This window comes from Halichoerus grypus, chromosome 6 (genome assembly GCF_964656455.1).
Source record: "Halichoerus grypus chromosome 6, mHalGry1.hap1.1, whole genome shotgun sequence".
Lineage (NCBI taxonomy): Eukaryota > Metazoa > Chordata > Mammalia > Carnivora > Phocidae > Halichoerus > Halichoerus grypus.
In genome coordinates, this window is record NC_135717.1 from 177,158,020 (window position 1) to 177,175,717 (window position 17,698).

The following is a 17,698-nucleotide window of genomic DNA, read 5'->3' on the forward strand; positions in this document are numbered from 1 at the left end:
GGGTGGATGGATGGGAGGATGGATGGATGGAAGGATTAATGGGTGGATGGATGGATAGATGGTTGGATGGGAGGATGGATGGACAGGTGGATGGATGGATGGGTTCATGAATGGTAGATGGATGGATGGATGAAAGGACTGATGAATGGGTGGAGGGATAGGTGTAGGTGGATGGATGGATGGATGGATGGATGGATAGATGGATGGAAGAATTGATGGATGGATGGATAGGTGGATGGATGGATGGATGGATGGATGGATGGATAGATGGATGGAAGGATTGATGGATGGATAGGTGGATGGATGGATAGGTGGATGGATGGATGGATGGATGGATGGATGGATGGATAGATGGATGGATGGGTTCATGAATGGTGGATGGATGGATGGATGGATGAATGGATGAGAGGACTGATGAATGGGTGGAGGGATAGGTGGATGGATGGATGGATGGATGGATGGGTGGATGGATGGATGGAAGGATGGAAGGATGGATAGATGGTCAGTCAGATAAATGAATGGATGGACATACAGATGGATGGATAGGTGGCTAGCCTACAGGAATAGGACATTTTTAAGCCATACGGACATTTGATTCAATTTTAATAAATATAAATCTTAAACATAGAATTACAACCAATATATTGATCAAGGTTTACCATAACAGAAATTTTCAATCTACTATGAGCCCCATTATTTTTATATGATTCAAAGAAATAGTTTTGTTTTCATTTTAATTTTACTGAAATTAATTTTATGGGAATCATTTGTTTCATATAAATTACACAACAACTATCTGACTCAAAGATCCATTTGGCCATACAAGGTTTTGCCAATTATACCAATGATAAGCACTGTTTGCTTTTTAAGTGCATGATTCCTCCACAGTTCAGATTTTCCTAGTTAAATTTTGCATATTTAAATTTTGTGGAAGCGATAATAATACATTTTACTGTGTGAAGTTTTATTCCTTGTCACATTTATTTTGTGTTATTTCTACCAGCAATGTTCAGTATGAAATAAATAAAATGGAGAGTCCATATGTCTCTTTTATTTCAAAGGAAAATTGTGAGAAATTCCCCTCGGATAGTCTAGATTCACTGTTTGGTTCAGGATTTCTTCACATTGTTGCCATTTTTTTGAGGACCAAAAAGCAAACAGAGGGGTGAAAATAGGTGATGTCAACGCGAGAGGGTCAGAGGGCAGGTCCAGGGCTCACGCTGGGGTTTGCTATGAGTGTCCCCAGGGTTTGACTCCAGGGAGGAAGAGGCGACCCGTGATTTCCTTGTCAAACACAGCAAGGCCCCCACCGGGGTGGCTCTGGGAAGGGTGGTGGCAGGTGCAGGGCAGGGGCTGCGGGCTGTCCCGTTGGCCATTGGCCGTTCCTGCCCCTACAGCCTCTCCTTGCCCATCCTTCACCCCGATGCCTTTCCACTGTCCCGATGCCACTCCTGGGCCCTCCGTCCCCTGCCAGGGGCATGCTCACAACTCACCTGTCCCCTCTGCATTCCTGAAACACATCGCATCCCTGTGCAGCCTTAGAAATCCTTTTTTTCCTGTCTGAGGCTTTTCTCCAAGAACTGGATGACCAGTCACACATTCCTTGGACATGCACATTGTAAGATCATCCAGCTGGTGCACCCCCGCATGACAGCATGAGCAGGGGAGGCTCTTCCGCTCCAGCCTGTCCCCTCTTCTTGGCACTGGTTCAGCAAATTCCTCTGCTTTCTGTCCCTCTTACCTCTCCGGGCCTCCTCTCCCAGAAACCCCAATCCCACCAAAGACGGGGTTTTTCTGAGTCTCCACTTTCCATGGAATTCAGAAGTGGTTCTCTCGGGTCTCCCAGGGCATAAACATCATAAGACAAATGCTATAGAAGCATTTCCAGCAAAGGCAGCTTCCTCCAGCCCCTGGCAACCACTGGATAAAGCCCAGTCCATTACTCTCTGGGCTCTTACCTCTTCTGGAACAGGCACAGGACATCTGAGAGGGAGGTGATCCCAGGAGAAGCTGGGGAGGGGATGGGGAAAGTGGGATCGGGAAGGGAGAGAAAGGATGAAGATGGCTTCTGAGGCCATTACCCATGTGGGCGCTGGGCACCAACCCACTGGGAACGCCCCACAGAGGTGTCCTGCCTGGGGCCTGGGCCTTTACCACCAACTCCAGACAGGTGCCACCCCCCATCGGGCAGAGCAGGCTCCAGCTGGTGGCACCGTGGGGACGTCTGCTGCAGGGAGATGGGGAGGGACCCCTCTGCAACCCCCTGGGGAATGGAGGGGAAGGAAGTGGATAACAGGGATGTTATGAGAAAAAACCTTCATGGCTGATGCGAGACGTGTCCTCAGCCTGAAGACAAGCAAAGTTTCACCTGGAAGAACAGCCCAGGCAGGGCGCTGTCCGTAGAGCTGTCTATAAACATGAACGTCCTCCTCGAGGGCCAGGGGGTAAAGGCTGTCGGCTTTCTGGGCCACATGGTCTCCATCACAACCACTCATCTCCACCTCTGCAGCTCGAAAGCAGCTGTGGATAAGAAAGAAACAGATGGCAGTGGGTAATGTGCCAATAAAACTTTATTTACAAAGCAGGCAGAGGGCCAGATCCAGCCACAGGCCATAGTTTGCCCATCTCTGCTCTAGAGGGCCTTGGGAGCTCATCCAGGGAGCAAGTGAAAGGCAACCGAGGGCCCCTCTGCTTTCTGAAGAGGAAGCAGAGGGTGGACGGGATGTACACGTGTGTAAGCGCACGCAGCAGGACACGGGACAAGCCCTGTTCTGTGCACACGGCTGTCTTCGGCCTTTGCCCCGTGGGCCACCTTCGAGATTATTGAAGGCCCGTGGCCACGCTGGTCTGGGGACAGAGCCAGGGACAGCAGAGTGCTGGCACCTCAGACAGAGAGGACCGTGGGGCCCGGAGACACGGCGAGAATGTCTCTTCCCCTGAATTCTGAGGTCTGTCCGGCCGTAAAATGCACTCCAGTGTAGCACCTCTGATTCATGGCTCGCCTCTTCTTTTGTGGAATTCCCTAAATATTTTGTAGCCAGCTTTGACTTGGAAATGCAGCATTGGAAATATCTTCACTTGACCAAGAGGGCCCGAGTGGCATTAGAATAATGATCATCACATATTTTGCATTTCGTCGAGACGCATACTGGAAAATACCACTCACATTGGTTTCGCTGGCAGGCACGTGCTTTAGGAGCGAGGCTCTGATTTGCGGGGAGATCATGGTGGGGCCTCCATCTCCCTCCCCATAAAAGGCCCGAGGGGAAAGAGGTTCATTTACGCTGCACAGCTCTGCTGTCTGGAGGGAGCTTTAATTCTACTTTATACACTTTCAGAAACTCTGCTGTTGGCTAAATTTATGAACTAAAGAGAAGGGGCTTCAGTGAGCAGGGAGACGGGAGAGGCGCGGAACTTCTCTGGGCGACAGGAGAAGGAGCATAGGTTTCCCTCCGACATTTCACTTCACAGGAACAGGCCCTAGATTCCACAGGAGGCTGGCGTCAGCATTCCAACACTTAAGAGCCAAGCAGGAGCCACTCTGGATCCTCCTTCTTGGGCAAACGGTGCCTGTTCATCATTTCACCCCTTCATCCGCCCAGGTACTCAGTGAAGCTTCCCAGAGCGCCCGGAGGGACCAGGCATGCTTCCAGGCCCCAGACCGAGGAGTATTGAGCAGACCCAAGGCCCCTCCCGGAGCTGTGCTGTGCAGACAGAGGAATAAGGATGCAGGATGCAGGATGGCACGCCAGGGAGAAGCACAAAGCAGGAAAGGGTGAAGGGAGCATGGGGCCAGGGGTGCAATTTTAGGTAGGACAGTCTGAGCCTCTGGGCAGGTGGGCTGACCCCAGGCACAAGCCCTGGGGTGGGTGTACGCGCAGTGCTGGGGGAGCAGCGGGAGGAAGACTGAGGACAACAGGTCAGGGGCCTCTGGGTCTCGGCTGGGATCTGGCAGATTCTCAGACAGGAATGGGGCTGTGGAAGGGTTTGGGGCTGTCTCTTTGCTGTGGGATTTTAAAGGGGTCCTGAGGCCAATGCCTATTTGTATGTTCTTTTACAGTAGAGGCACCCTCCCCCGAGGATTTGGGACCAGTTTCACTGGAATGCCGCATCACAGGGGAGGCCAAGCTGGATCCTTTTCCCAGACCTGGAAGGAAGGCGGCCTTCGCCCGGCCACTGCAGCCGGACCCAGAGGGAAGATCTGAGGGGCGTCCGTGGAGCTGCACCGAAGGGCTGTCTGGGAAGGACACAGCGGCTCCCTTCTGTACACGGGACCCCGGGGAACTGGCAGGGAGAGAGGAGGGGCAGGTGCGTCCTGGGCCTGGTTCTCTGCTGGAGCCTCCACATTGAGCAGGCTCTCCCACGTGCTTGTGGGAGCAGGACAGGGACTTAGGAAGGGCAGGGGTGAGGGAAGGAGGCAGGGGGTTGGGAGGGAGGGAGTGTCCACGCACAAGCCTTGTACGACTTGACTGCACACCGAGTCCCTGGGCATTTTTCCTGTTTCTCGTCCTGCGGGCCGTCTCTGAAGGGAGTCTGCCTGTCTGTGGGCACGTCTGAGCCTGGAGGGCTCCTTCTGCCCGAGACCCCGAGCCCGGTTCTCTCTACCCCACCTGTGTGCCCCGAGCAGCAGAAGCCGAAGTGGTTTCTAGGCATCGGAGATGGTGGCCCCCAGCACTGGGCAGGGGCAGCAGTCCAGCGGGAGCCTGGGGCAGCCCATCCCTTGCACACCCGCGTGATTTACATGCTCACGGGAGGGCTCAAGGTCAGACACCAAACTGAATGAAAACCCAGCTCCCTGGGCCCATCAGCGGCACCGGCCCCGAGGGGCAGGGTGGGAGCGGCACAGAGGCCGGTCTGCGTGCTGGTCCCGCACAGGCAGTGGGGGCAGGCGGCTGCAGGCCGAGTGGCTTCAAACAACGCAGATTTATTATGAACTCCTGGTTCTGGAGGTCAGGAGTGGAGCCTAGGGGGTAATCTGTGACGACAATCCAGAGGCCAGTGACCCCAGTGAATCGCTGGCTGGGACCAGCAGGTGAAACGCACACCTTGTGGGCGGCCTCACGGACTCTCATCAACCAGGTCCAGCGCTCAGAGAGCACGCAGACGATGTGGAATCAAACAAAAAAGAGAAAAACGAGGTCTGTTTAAAAGGCCCAAATCTACGTGATTATAAAATTAACAAAGCTTTGATCAAGAAGGGTGTTGAGGAAAGACTGCTAAGCCCTCAGGGGATTCTGTCTGGGGACGAAGAGGCCTGAGTGGAAGACCCTGACTCCACCCCTGTAACAAAGGACCAGGACACCCAAGGGGCTTAAAACAGCACCGTTTATTACCTGACACTGCTGGAGGTCAGAGGTCAGGCACAGACTGGCGGGGCTAAATCACAGACTGAGCTGCGTTCCTGCTGGAGGCTCCAAGGAAGGACCTTTTCCTGGCTGTGCTAATGGGATTTATAATGAGAAATGTGGATTTGGTTTTCCTTCCTTCCTGGCCCTGAGCTCCCAAAATGCTGGCCATTTCCTAGGGGATGAGGGACAGGAGGGAGAAAGCAGAACCCTCCCCGATTTAGGAGAAGCCCCGCCCACCACACCTGAGCATATGCTAATGAGCGGACTTTGATCAAACACCTACGGGGATTGGGGGTGGGGGAGGGGACGGTTGCGAGAAACCGACCACCTGATCTGATGGGAGCTTGGGACTTTCAGCCCACCCTCTGACCTCTTACCTCGGACCTCCGGGGAGAGGGGTGGGGCTGGAGGTGGACTGTCACCTGTGGCCATGATTCAATCAGACTTGCCAAAGTCAGGGAGCCTGCATGAAAACCCTAAGGATGGGATTCGAGGGGTTTTGGGGCGGGGAGCATGTGGAGATTCGGGGCTTGTTGCCCTCACCCCAAGCCCCGCCCTGTGCACCCCTCTGTCTGGTGGTTCCTGAGTTGTATCCTTTATAAAAACCCAGTAATCTCGTCCATGAACTTTTCCTGAGTTCTGTGAGCTGCTCTAGGAAGTTGCTGAACCCGTAGAGGTCGTGGGAACGCCCGATTTACAGCGGTCAGAGGCCCCGCGACCACCTGCCCTTGCGGTTGGGTCTGAAGTGGGGGCAGTCTCGCCGTTCAGGTTTGCTGGGCATGGAAAGTGCGCACACACAGGGTGTCAGAAGCGACAGGAATCGTAGAGAGAAGAGAGAATTCCCTTAGTTGGTGTGGAGGAGACACTTCCGTTCTCCTGCATTCCTGGGCGGTGGCCCCACGTCCCCTGCCTGTCCCCTTCTGCTTCCAGCACCCCCTTCTCTGCCTGGGATCCTCCCACCTGCCAGCGCCCTGCGGTTCCATCGAGGGCCCACAGACATTGCCGAAGGTCACTCCCTCATCCCGCGTCCTTCCCGTCCCCTGCAGAGCCCCTGGGCCAGGCAGGGTATGTGTCCGCGGGTTCCACGGATGGGGCCGTGGCTGAGCCGCTGCACAGGGGCAGCTTCTGCTCCAAGGGGTGGGGTGCCCAAGTGCAGGTCCAGATGGCGCGGGACCCTGGCGGCTGAGACGGGAGTGCACAAGACTTGCCTTCTCTCCTGGCTGTGTTTTCCGTTGTGGGAAGTCAGTGAGATTTGCACACTCGCAGAGCCGATGGGAGTGTGACTTGTGTCCTGCACTGCGTGTGGCTTCCGGCACGCTCTCCGGGCCGGCCCAGCCCGACTGCAGCCGCCTGCCTGCTTTCCCCACGACCACAAGGATCGTGCACCCAGGCGTGGGAGGGGCGTGAGTGCGTGTGCGAGCCTGTGTGTGCACGCGTGCGTGCGTGTGCACGGGTGCGATCGTGAGCCTGGCGTGCGCACGCGTGCGTGCGTGTGCACGGGTGCGAGCGTGAGTCTGTGGTGTGTGCACGCGTGTGCGTGTGGGCACCGTAATGCTACGCCCCTGATTGTCACTTGGAAATGTCCCAGCCTCTGGCCGCCTCCTCCTCACCCCTCTGCAGCAGGAACCCTGGGAACCGGATGCCTCTTTTGTGGCCCCAGAAGCACCTCAGAGCTTGACTTCGTTCCCCACCCGAGCTCTGTGTCTGGCATCCGCCCTCAAATGCACCCCAGCGCCCTTGTCCCTGCCATTGGCCAGGCACCCTGGGACCCCCTGCCCACTGCCCAGGGGAGTTCAGGGAGAAATGAGGAAAGCAGAGAGCTAGACCTCTAGAAGCCCACATGGGAGACGCTCAGCTCCCGGCGGCGGCATCTGTGCTTACAGCCCGTGTGGCCTGAATGAGGCCTTTTTGGGAGGAGGACAACGTGGCCCCCCTGGGGGACAGACCTGCAGAGGGCACCAAGCCCTGGAGACAGTGGCCCCAAGCCAGCCTTCCTGGGGGCCCGTGGGGGGGCGGCTCTCGCACCTGGGTGGACTGGGCAAGCTGCAGGATGGAGGCTGGGGCGGGCACACCTGGCCAGTGCGGGAGCAGAGGGCGTCCCACACGCCCCAGGGCCCCTTCCCCACTTCTCTGAGCCCGGGGAAGCGGGTTGGCCAGGAGCCGCAGAGGAGACGCGTGTCTACCTGTCCCCTATCAGCGCGCGCCCGGGAGGGAGAACGGTGCCCCCGGGAAAGGCAAACAAGAGGAACGGGCCCAAACCCGTCAAGCGGGGTAATGAGCTGGATTTATAGAAAAGGAAACACAATCTGATTCCATGTAATGGCTGTTGACAGAGATTCACGCTGTTTGTTCTAGGATATTAAATTGACAAACAGCGAAGGTTTGCTGGGCTCCAGTCTCTGATTTGCGGGTGTCTGTCAGAGGGGCGCGTGAGGCCCCGCCAATCCGGGCACAGAGATTTCCAGAGAAGGAGAGGTGCCGGGAGAGCCCGGGAGGGTCGCGGGCTGGTGGCGGTGATGCGCGTGGCCAAGGCCTCCCCAGAAGCCGGCTCCGCCGATGAGCTAATGCAGTAGGAAGCGGGGTGGAAATCGACCCCCGTTGTTCCAGAGAGAACAGGCCACATTTTTAAAAATTTAATTAAGGCCTTAGATCAGGTTTGCGTAATTAAATTTATGCTGTGGGTAAGCCGGGTGATAGACGAGCTTCCTCCCTTGACACGGAGCGAGGTGAGGAAGCGGCCGCCCTGCGTCTCCGCAGCCCGCGCCCTGATGTCCTCAATCCGGCCGCTGCGGCTCAAATGTGGAAAATGCTCCCACAACACACACGGTAGCGTTTTGTCTTTTCGTGTCTGAAGAGTGTTCCCTTGGTGAGAGCGAGCCAGGCGCGGTGGGACGGGGGTGGTCTTGGCGCTGTCCTCACCCGCACCTCCTGTCCACACGGTCCCGCCCAGGAGCCTTCCGGTCTGGGGGCGCAGCGCCCGGCTGCTCCGAGGACTCAGATGCTCCCACGGACCCCGCCCCCCCAGTGAAATGGGTCATTTGCATGAAAAATCCTCCCTCAGCAAATAACACTCCGCAGAATAGATTCGGCAAGAGGGGAAGTTAGTGTCTTGATGGCAATTTACTAAGGAAACGCGAAAAAGGGACAGACCCTGGTCCTGTCGCCAGTTTCGAATAAAATATGGGAAGATGGCGTCTGGTATTTTCAGAAGCAGAAGGACGCTTGTGTGTGGACAGGGGAAGGAACAGGAGGGAGGCAGGTGGGAGAGGCGGGGACCCCAAGAGCTCGCGGGGGACGGCCCTGTCGGCCCGGGCTCTGTCCCCGGGGCTCGTGGGTCGCGCTGGAGTCAGAGCAGGCCTGACCAGCCTCATATGGGCAGCGCTCGGGGCCGTCGTGCAGAGAACAGGACCTCAGCGGAGATGAGGCGGGAAGCCGGGCCCAGTCCCTGAGCCCCCGGGGCTTCTGGAGCTGCGGCCGCCGGCCGCAGGTGCACTGAGGCCTGGCTGAGCAGGAAGGAGCAGCTTGGAGGTGAAAAGGCTCCGTACCCGGAGATTTCTACAAATGGCTGTGGACAGGACACCCACAGCTGAAAACCAGCCAGGGTTGTGCTTGGCTGGCTACGCTCGGAGCCCCCACCGGACCGCCAGGAGCCGCCCAGCCGGACGGCGGCCTTCGGCGCTCCTGGCTCCGCGAAGCTGGCTCCCCGCAGACGCACGCTGATGGAGCCGCACCCCTTCCCGAGGCCAGGCCCGGCTCCAGCCCGCCCCGGCCCGCGGCCCAGGAACCGGCTCCTCCGTGTGCACCGTGGGAGTGAGGAGCGCGTCGGGTGGGACCGTCCACGACGGGCCTTCCTGTGTGGACAGGGGCCTTCCAGGAGGTCAGGGCCGCATGGACGGGCCAGGCACACCCTCACTCTGGGATACCGCTTCCGTCAGCACACACTCCATGCGACTCCGGGCTCTGGTAGGTGGCAAGCCGCCCACTCACGACGTCCGGGCTCCGGCGCCCACCTGGCTGCCCGTGCACGACCCTCAGGCGCCCTGAGGACCACGCGCTTTGTACTTCTCCCGTGGACAGCTCGCGGGCGTGAGTCCAAACTTTGGCCACAAACTCACAGCCAACAACAGAGCAGGTCAGTGGGACACAGGAATCTGAGTAGACGTGGCCCCGCACCACCAAACACTGGGACAGAAGCCACCGCAGTTGCCACGGGGAAGCGGGCGTTTGCAGGATGTGCTGAGCTCCCGGGCAAGACTGGTGGCAAGCGTGACCTGAGGGAGACGCTTCTTCTGGGGAAGGGAGGTCAGGGTGGGCCGGCCCCCGACGCCCCCACGTCTGGGTGTGCGCGGTTCCGGGGGGCGTGTGGCTGTAATATTCATAAATCTGTTCCGAAACGTAAACACGGTGATTGTGCCTCCGTGAGATATTAATATCTTAATGAGTCTGTGCTATTTGTTTATGTAAATGGGTAATAGGATCTCTACAGGGGCCAGATACAATATCACAGTCTGGTAACTCAGGGACTGCTATTAGACACCGCAGATACGATGTTGTTGGGGAAACCAAGTCCAGAGCCATGGTGGCGTGATCACCAGCTCAGGGGGGACTCTCCCTCTCCGTGCCTCTCTGGCCGCATGGATGCCCCCCGCTCCTGGCACGCGCCCCGGGAGGCAGGACCAAGGCTGTGCACAGAGAAAGGTCCCGCTCTGGGCAGCCCAGACCCCGGGGCCAAGCGGGGGTCACGGGCCCGACCGACCAGTGCTGCAGGACCCACAGACCTGTGTCCGCCAGACAAGACAGGGCCCGGGAAAACAGATGGCCTGGTCCTGGCCCCGCAGGGGGGTGACCGGGATCCTGCCGTGTGACTCATGGCCGGCGGGCCCACGGTCTGCTGTGATACGTGGCAATGGGACCTGTCTTGCTGGAAGGCTCCCCAGGACAGTTGCAAGCAGTAAGAGCCCTCAGGCCCGCGGCAGAGCCCGGGGTTTGGAGCTGGCCCTGGGGCCCTCAGCACAGGGGTCCCCCCACCCCCACCCCATGCGCCTGCGGGCCTGTTGGACCTCCCCGGTCCCCTCCGCTCCCCCAGGGCAGGGAGGCTCTCGGCGGTGCGCCCTCCTCGGCCTCCTGCCCCTGCCCACCCTGCCGCCTTGCTCTGCCCCTCAGAGAGGAGGATCCTGTCACCCCAACCCAGCCTGTCCCACCCAGGCCCCAGAGGTCGCTGGGTGATTGCTTCCTTGAGTTGCAATCACCTAAAGTTAAAAAGAGAAAGAAAAGGAAACAAAACACCCCTCTGCCATTAATCTGAGGCTGACAGGACTCGTAATTAAACTCTGGAGATGCGTAATCCTTCACCAAGAGATCCTTCCATCCCTCAGCTGCCACGGGGTGCGTGCAGAGGGGGCTCTGCCACCAGCCGGGGATGGCAGCCCCTCGTGGCCGCGCCCCTCGCCCCCCGGGGTCCCGGCTCCCCCTGAGGTGACGGCGGGCTCTCGCCTGCACTGCTGACCTTTAGAGCCGGGGCGTTGCTTGTCCCGCGGGATGTCGGTCACCCAGAAACACCCCCCACTGAGTCGTAACAACCAAAAATGTCCCCCGGCATTGCCAAGGGTCCCCAGGGGCAACATCTCCCAGGCCCCAAGGCGTCCTCCCCTCTCCTGCCTCCCATCTCTCTGTCCTCTTGCCTCGTGATCAGGGAGGCACATACATGGGAACGTTTCTTCGTGAGGCTGACTCAGCTCCGGCCACAAACGTGCGCACGGGGGCACACACAGCTCTTCTTCCCTGAGCCTCGGTGTCCCTACCTGTAAGATGGGTGAGGCTGTCCGCTTTGCAGAGCTAAGACAAAAGTTAGCTGACAGGTGCACGGAAACTTCTGGATCGCAAAGTGCCCCACGGACTGAATGTGCCCCAAAGTCATAGGTGGCAGCTCTGACCCCCCAGTGGGACGGGCTCAGGGGGCAGGGGCCTCGGGAGGAGATCAGGCAGGAGGGTGGAGCCCCATGATGGGGTCAGCGCCGCACCTACAGCTCAGGAAGAGAGCCTCACCGGACCCCGGCGTCCAGATGGTGGGAAGCTCTGGCCAGTGGCACCTGTCGGGGCTCCTGCACCGACCAGGACGGAGAGTGGCTGCATCCTAGGTGTGGCCCCTTCTCATTCAGGAAGTTGGCGCTCAGGCCCTGCAGGGCGCTGGGGCGCCCAGACTAGCCGGGGTGGCCCTCAGGAGCCTGCAGGCACAGGCGCTCGCCCCTCGCTGGACAGGTGGTTATTGCCCGGCTGCCGGGGGGTCCTCTGGCTGCACCAGGACCGAGCTCTGGGGTCACTTCTGGGGTGACTTCCGCTCGCCTGCCTTCCTCTCTCAGGCTCCCGCGCTCTACAACCAGGCAGCCACAGGGTGGAACTCGGGCTTGGGCGCCCAGCTCGGCGTGTCCCGACCTCCCCTCTCCCCCGCTCTCCGGACTGCCCGCCTGTGTGATAAACCCAGGGCTCATCATCATTGAGTATTTCTGTTGTGTTGTCTTTTCCATGTTTATTTGTGAGCTACAGTGTGAAACGGTTACTAATTCAGATTTTTACTGTGGATAAACAAATACAGAAAATTAACAGATGTGTTTTGCAGATGTACTTAACAAAAATAACATGCCTCGTGATGAGGAGAAGCATCCTCCAAGGCTGAGCCACCCGGAGGCTCTGAGCGCCTCTGGACGCCCTTCCTGGCTCTCAGGGTGGGAATCTGGGTGCACGGGGGAGAGGTCTTTCTTCCTGCAGACGCCAGAGCTGCTGGCGGGCATGACCCAGGGGGCAGAGGAGGCAGCAGGTGGGGGACCAGCGGGGGCCACAGCTCACCGGAGCCCCCACTGTGGAGAGAAGGAAGCAGGAAGACCCCGGAGCAGATTGGGAAGTCACACGGACCACAGCATGGATTTCGGGATGCACCAGGGACGACTAGACCCACAGGGATTTGATCCCAGGAACGGAAAGTGGGACACGGCCACCTGTGACACGCAACCCCCCCACCAGGGGGTCATGTCTCTCCACCCCCATTCAAGAAGCCTCACGGTTGTGGGGTGGGGGGGTTGCTGGCCAGGAAAGGGATTCGGGGAAGGGGATCTGACAGGGGTGCCCCACGCTGTCCTTTGCAAACCGCTCACCCTTCCCTTGAGCTGGTCTGAGTCCCTGTCTAACCCTCGCAGCCAGAAGGGCCCTGCCCAGAACCACTGGCCCGATGACGCGGGCTGCAGGGCGCCCATTCTCCCTCTGCCCGGGTGGGAGGGCCGCGTGCGGAACCCCCATGGCGCCAGATGCCGCAGGGCCCAGGCCTCTGGGGAGAAAGCAGGCTCCGCGTCCTGCAGGCGGCTCTCGCACGCGGTGCTGGGGCAGGTCCCGGCCGGGCGGCAAGCCCGCTGTGGTCATGAGGGTCCGTCCCTTCATGTATTTGGGTGTTTGCACGTGGACGTTTGCATTTCACTTGTATGTTTATTCTATTTATAAAAAATGTGCTAGAGTCTACTAACTTTAACAAGGAAACACGTGGAACTTTTCTGTTCTTCTGCTAAACAGGAAACACAAATCTTGTGCCATTGGTTTTTCTTCTCTGGGTCTGTTTTCCACAGACATCAGGTCCCTCCCCAACCTTCCCGAAATGACCGAGCCCCTGCACATATAACGCTCACACACACCTACACACACATGCACACACGTGCAGTGTGCACGCTCCTACATGCACACATATGTGCAGTGCACACACTCCCACACGCACACACATGTGCAATGAGCACACACCTACAAACATGCGTGCCATGAGCACACACCTACACACACACATGTGCAGTGAGCATGCTCCTATACCCGAAAATGTGTGGTGCACATGATCCTACACACACACACACGTGCAGTACACACGGTCCTACACGCACACATATGTGCAGTGCACACACTCCCACGCACGTGCCATAAGCACACACCTACACACACACGTGCAGTGAGCACGCTCCTACACTCACATAAACACGTGCAGTGCTCACGCTCCCACACACACACGTGCTGTGAGCACAATCCTACATGCACACGTGCTGTGAGCACGCTCTTACACGTGCACACGTGCAGTGAGCATGCTCCTATACCCACACGTGTGGTGCACATGATCCTACACACACACACACGTGCAGTGAGCACGCTCCCACACACACACGTGCCATGAGCATGCTCCTACATGCACACGTGCTGTGAGCACGCTCTTACATGTGCACACACGTGCAGTGAGCATGCTCCTATACCCACACATGTGTGGTGCGTGTGATCCTACACACACACACACGTGCAGTACGCACGCTCCCACACACACACGTGCTATGAGCACGCTCCTACATGCACATGTGCTGTGAGCACACTCTTACACGTGCACACACGTGCAGTGAGCACGCTCCCACACACACACACATGTGCAGGGCACATGCTCCTACATGCACACACACGTGCAGTGAGCACACTCCTACATGCACACGTCTTTTCCTCCTGGGCCTAGACAGCCGTCCCTTCGACACCTGCAGTGAATGAACGAAAGGCCTTTCTTCCTCAGCATGCAAGTCTGGTCCTGGGGAGGAAACGCTCTGTACAAATTTTATTTCTTCTTCCATGAAAGGAGACATAGCCCATAGGAATAATTTAATTTGCCTTTTCTTCAGAAGTGACTGTTACACAGAGGAAGCTTTCTTCTCATCTAATTTTACCCAAAAATAAAATAAAAGACTCAAAGAATATTAGAACTAAAAGGGAACGGTTTAGTTCAACCCCATCTGATACTTGGGGGAGGGATGGGGATGGTAGGTTCAATGCTGCCTTCTGAACGGGGTGGGGGCCCGGGAATGGGGGTGGGGGCCCGGGAGTGGGATGGGTGTCAGGGACAGATCAGGTCCCAGTGTCCTGGAGTGACATTCCAGGGGGAGGAGACAGATAGCGAGTGAACAGATACGTGCAGGAGGGACTATTTTGTGAGTGATTTATCTTCAATGAAGATAAGCCAGCATCATTTGATAAACAGGACAGTTAGGCCACTGGTCTCGTGTTCCTCTTACGTGTTGGTGGCATTAGGATCTTTGCACGGAAATCTCTGAGTGCCCCTCGGATCACTTCTGAAGCCCGAGTCCGGGTGTGAATTACGTGCACAGAGGCACGAGCCCCTGTGGCGCTTGACGCACAGGGTTCAGGGGACTCTCACCACCTCCTGTTCTCTGGAATTGCGTCCACGGAAAGGACTCCCTCCCCAGAGTCTGCTTTCCTGCCGCGGCGCAGAAGATCTGTCCCACCCCGTCTCAGCGGGAACCTCGCCTCCCCTCCTGTCCTCCCTACTCCGGGCGAAGGTTCGCACCTGTGCTCCCACCACAGTGTCCCACTCGGCCAGGACGAAGGGAGCAATTACGGGAAGGTGCCTGGGGCTGGGGCAGCTGTCCCTGGTGGGCGGACAGTGGGGGTGCCAGTCAGGGGGGCGAGTGACGAATACCACAAGCTGGCCGCTTAAACGTTCTCAGCCCCGCATCTGAGATCAGGCGTGGACGGGGCTGGATCCTCCTGAGGCCCCTCGGCGTGCACGCAGCGTCTCCCCCTGCGTCCTCGTGTGACCGTGCCAGTGTGCGTGTCTGTGTCCTACTCTCTAGAAGACTGGCTCAGGTTGGCTCAGGCCCACCCTCGTGACCTCATTTTACCTCGATCTCCTCTATAGAGACCCCGTCCCCTAGTGCAGTCCCGCTCCATCCTGGGGGTTAGGACTCCTCACGTGACCTGGGGGCCTGCAGCTGAGCCCCTGACGGCGGTGCGTTCCCGGCCGCCAGTCCTCCCGCCGCACACCCGTGCTGCGGACGATGGATGAGGACACACCTCTCGGATGACCAGACTTTGGGCAGAAAGGAGAGGGAGTGGCCAGGGGAGCCGCTTAGGAGGATGGTCAGGTGTGGCTCAGGGAACAAGGAGTGAAAAGTTGACTCCACAGTGGGACTCCGGCTTCCTGCGCTTGGTGCGCCCTTCTCGGACCTGCTTTTGGGCAGAAAATGTGCATTTGGGGCCACGCACAGGGGTGGACTGCCAACACCTGTCTTCGCTCCATCATTTTCCATCATCGCTGACGATTTCTGCAGCGTCCTGACCGCCCCACACCGGTGTGGACGCACCATCTACCCCCCACGCACCCCCTCCAGCCTGAGCCCCAGCCGCCATGCCTCCACGGCGCTATCTGCCTGCCCCGTTCCGAATCCCGGAGCTGAGGCCTTCCCAGTCCCGAACCATCCCGACGGGATGAATGTTCACTTTTCACGCAACAGACTGGCACCGTCCTAGGCTTCCGGTTTTTCTAACCTGGCAAAATGGCCTATTCCCTGCCTTTCATCCTCTGCGTTCATGCAGGACAGCTCAATCTGACCACGCTTAAGGTCTACAGAAGAGCACGTGTGCCGTCAAGCAGATCACAGATCTGACACCTTCTCTTCCAGATCTCTCCGTGCTGCGGCCAAGGCGGCTTTATCAGCGTAATTGAGGGGGGCACATACATTCATCACGCATTCTTCCAAAAGTGGTTTTCAAGAGTAAAATAGATATAATTTATGTGGAGTCGCGTCCCCCGCTGTTTGACTGACGGGCACAAAAGCAGTACCGTCTCTCTGCAGCTGCATTATAAAAGGGTCCTGGGGCTAATGCATCCCCGGGGTCCCCAAAGAACATACAAATGAGCATATGATGAAATCAGCCGCAGCGTCCCTGCCCGTACCACCGTCCCCAGCGCTGTCTCCTCACATTTATCTGCTCCATTTCCACGGGACGCTCAAGGGCACACAGCCTGCTCAGTCCCCTGCACCCCTCCCATCAGCCCTGCACCCCCTTTCCTGCTCAGAAGCCCCCCAACCCTCCAAGGGGCCTCCTCCCTCCGCTCACCTGCTGCAGCCAGCACTGACCCTTAGGGCACAAATCGGGCTCCCTGCCACGGCGCAGAGAGCTGGTGGCCCTCATCCGACGTCTCCTGATGGCATCACTGTGTGATCGACACCTGCTGCTGCCCCCGACCTGGGTCACAAGTGCCCCGAGGGCAAGACCCCGTGCTCGGGCCCAGCCGTTCCAGCTGCAGGCGCCCGGGCGGTGAAGGCGCTCCACGGCCCACCGTCAGCTGCCGCCCAGCCCGACAGCCTCATGTGTCTGCGCAGACGTGTCCCAGCAGACCCCACTGGCCGGCCCCCCAGGCCCCCAGGAGGGAAGGGCCCGCGGAGGCCTCCCCCCTGGAGGGCCCTCACCAAGCCGGTTCCAGAGCCGGGGGCTCAGCAGGGAGCAAAGCTGGAAAAGTCTCAGAGCCCTGGTACGTGCCCCTGCGTGGGCTCTGTAATAACATCAAGTTCCCATATATTTTATTGCCTACATGATTGCCATGCTCTATCAACACCAGATCATAAATAACCGGCATCAGTACCCCAGTGACGGCAAGAACACAAACCAGCACCCAACCCCGGACAAGCGGGGGAGAGAGAACGCTGCACGCAGCCTGGGGCCCGGGTCCTGAGCCCTGAACCCCGCGTCTGGCAGTGTAGACACGGCCAGCAAGGGCCTGCAAGGGAAACCCGCTCACGAGTTTCACATAAAACCCTTGTCCGTTCCCCGTTTCTCCCTTTCCCCTGAATTATTGCAACAACCCCCATTGGCGAGAGCAGTGACCACCCCATTTTATTTATTTATTTACTTATTTAATTTTAAAGTAATGTCTATGCCCAGTGTGGGGCTCAAACTCACAACCCCGAGATCAAGGGTCGCACGCCCCCTTGGCTGAGCCAGCAGGGTGCCCCCTATGACCACCCCATTTAGAGATGAGTACGGGGCCAGCTCAGTGTGGTCCCAGGGTCAGCTCTGGCCTTGAGGCCTGGAAGGGAGGAATCAGGCTCCCGTTCGTGTGCCCGTCCCTCCTTCCTCTGTACTGGCCGCCGGACCCAGGACGTGAGCCGCGAGCCCAGGGCAGGGCTTCGCGCTCTGTCCCCATGCATCCTCCATAAAACAGCGACCCTTCGCTACCTCCGTCATTGCTCCAGGCTGAGCTGGGACTGTGTCTCCTCTCCCCACCGCCTCCCTGAGCCTGGCTGGTGCCCGCCGTGGACCGGGGAGCCGTGGACCGGGGAGCCGTGGACTGGGGAGCCGTGGACCGGGGAGCCGTGGACCGGGGAGCCGTGGAGCGGGGAGCCGTGAACGGAGGAGCGGACTCATCTGTGAGTGTGCGACCTCGTGGTGGAGGGACTGTTGGTTCCTGCCTGTTTCCCCATGACTCAGAGGAACGCCTGATGGACATGACATCAGGACAGAAAACAAGTGACCACAGGGGGAGGGGCGGG

General features: G+C 58.4%; 1 long non-coding RNA gene across 2 annotated transcripts in view; it reads right to left on the minus strand.

Annotated features, from left to right (window-relative positions):
* Positions 1 to 1,032: 1,032 nt before the first annotated feature.
* LOC118523519 (uncharacterized) overlaps positions 1,033 to 17,698 on the minus strand; it is a 47,405-nt gene continuing 30,739 nt past the window's right edge. Inside the window, exons 2-3 of one of the 2 annotated variants that reach the window (XR_004911147.2) lie at positions 2,369 to 2,520; positions 1,033 to 2,010 (exon numbers count right to left, since the gene is read on the minus strand). This is a non-coding gene — a long non-coding RNA (uncharacterized LOC118523519). Of the gene's footprint in view, positions 2,011 to 2,315; positions 2,521 to 17,698 lie in introns of both variants that reach the window. The other variant, XR_004911146.2, reaches the window with a different exon arrangement.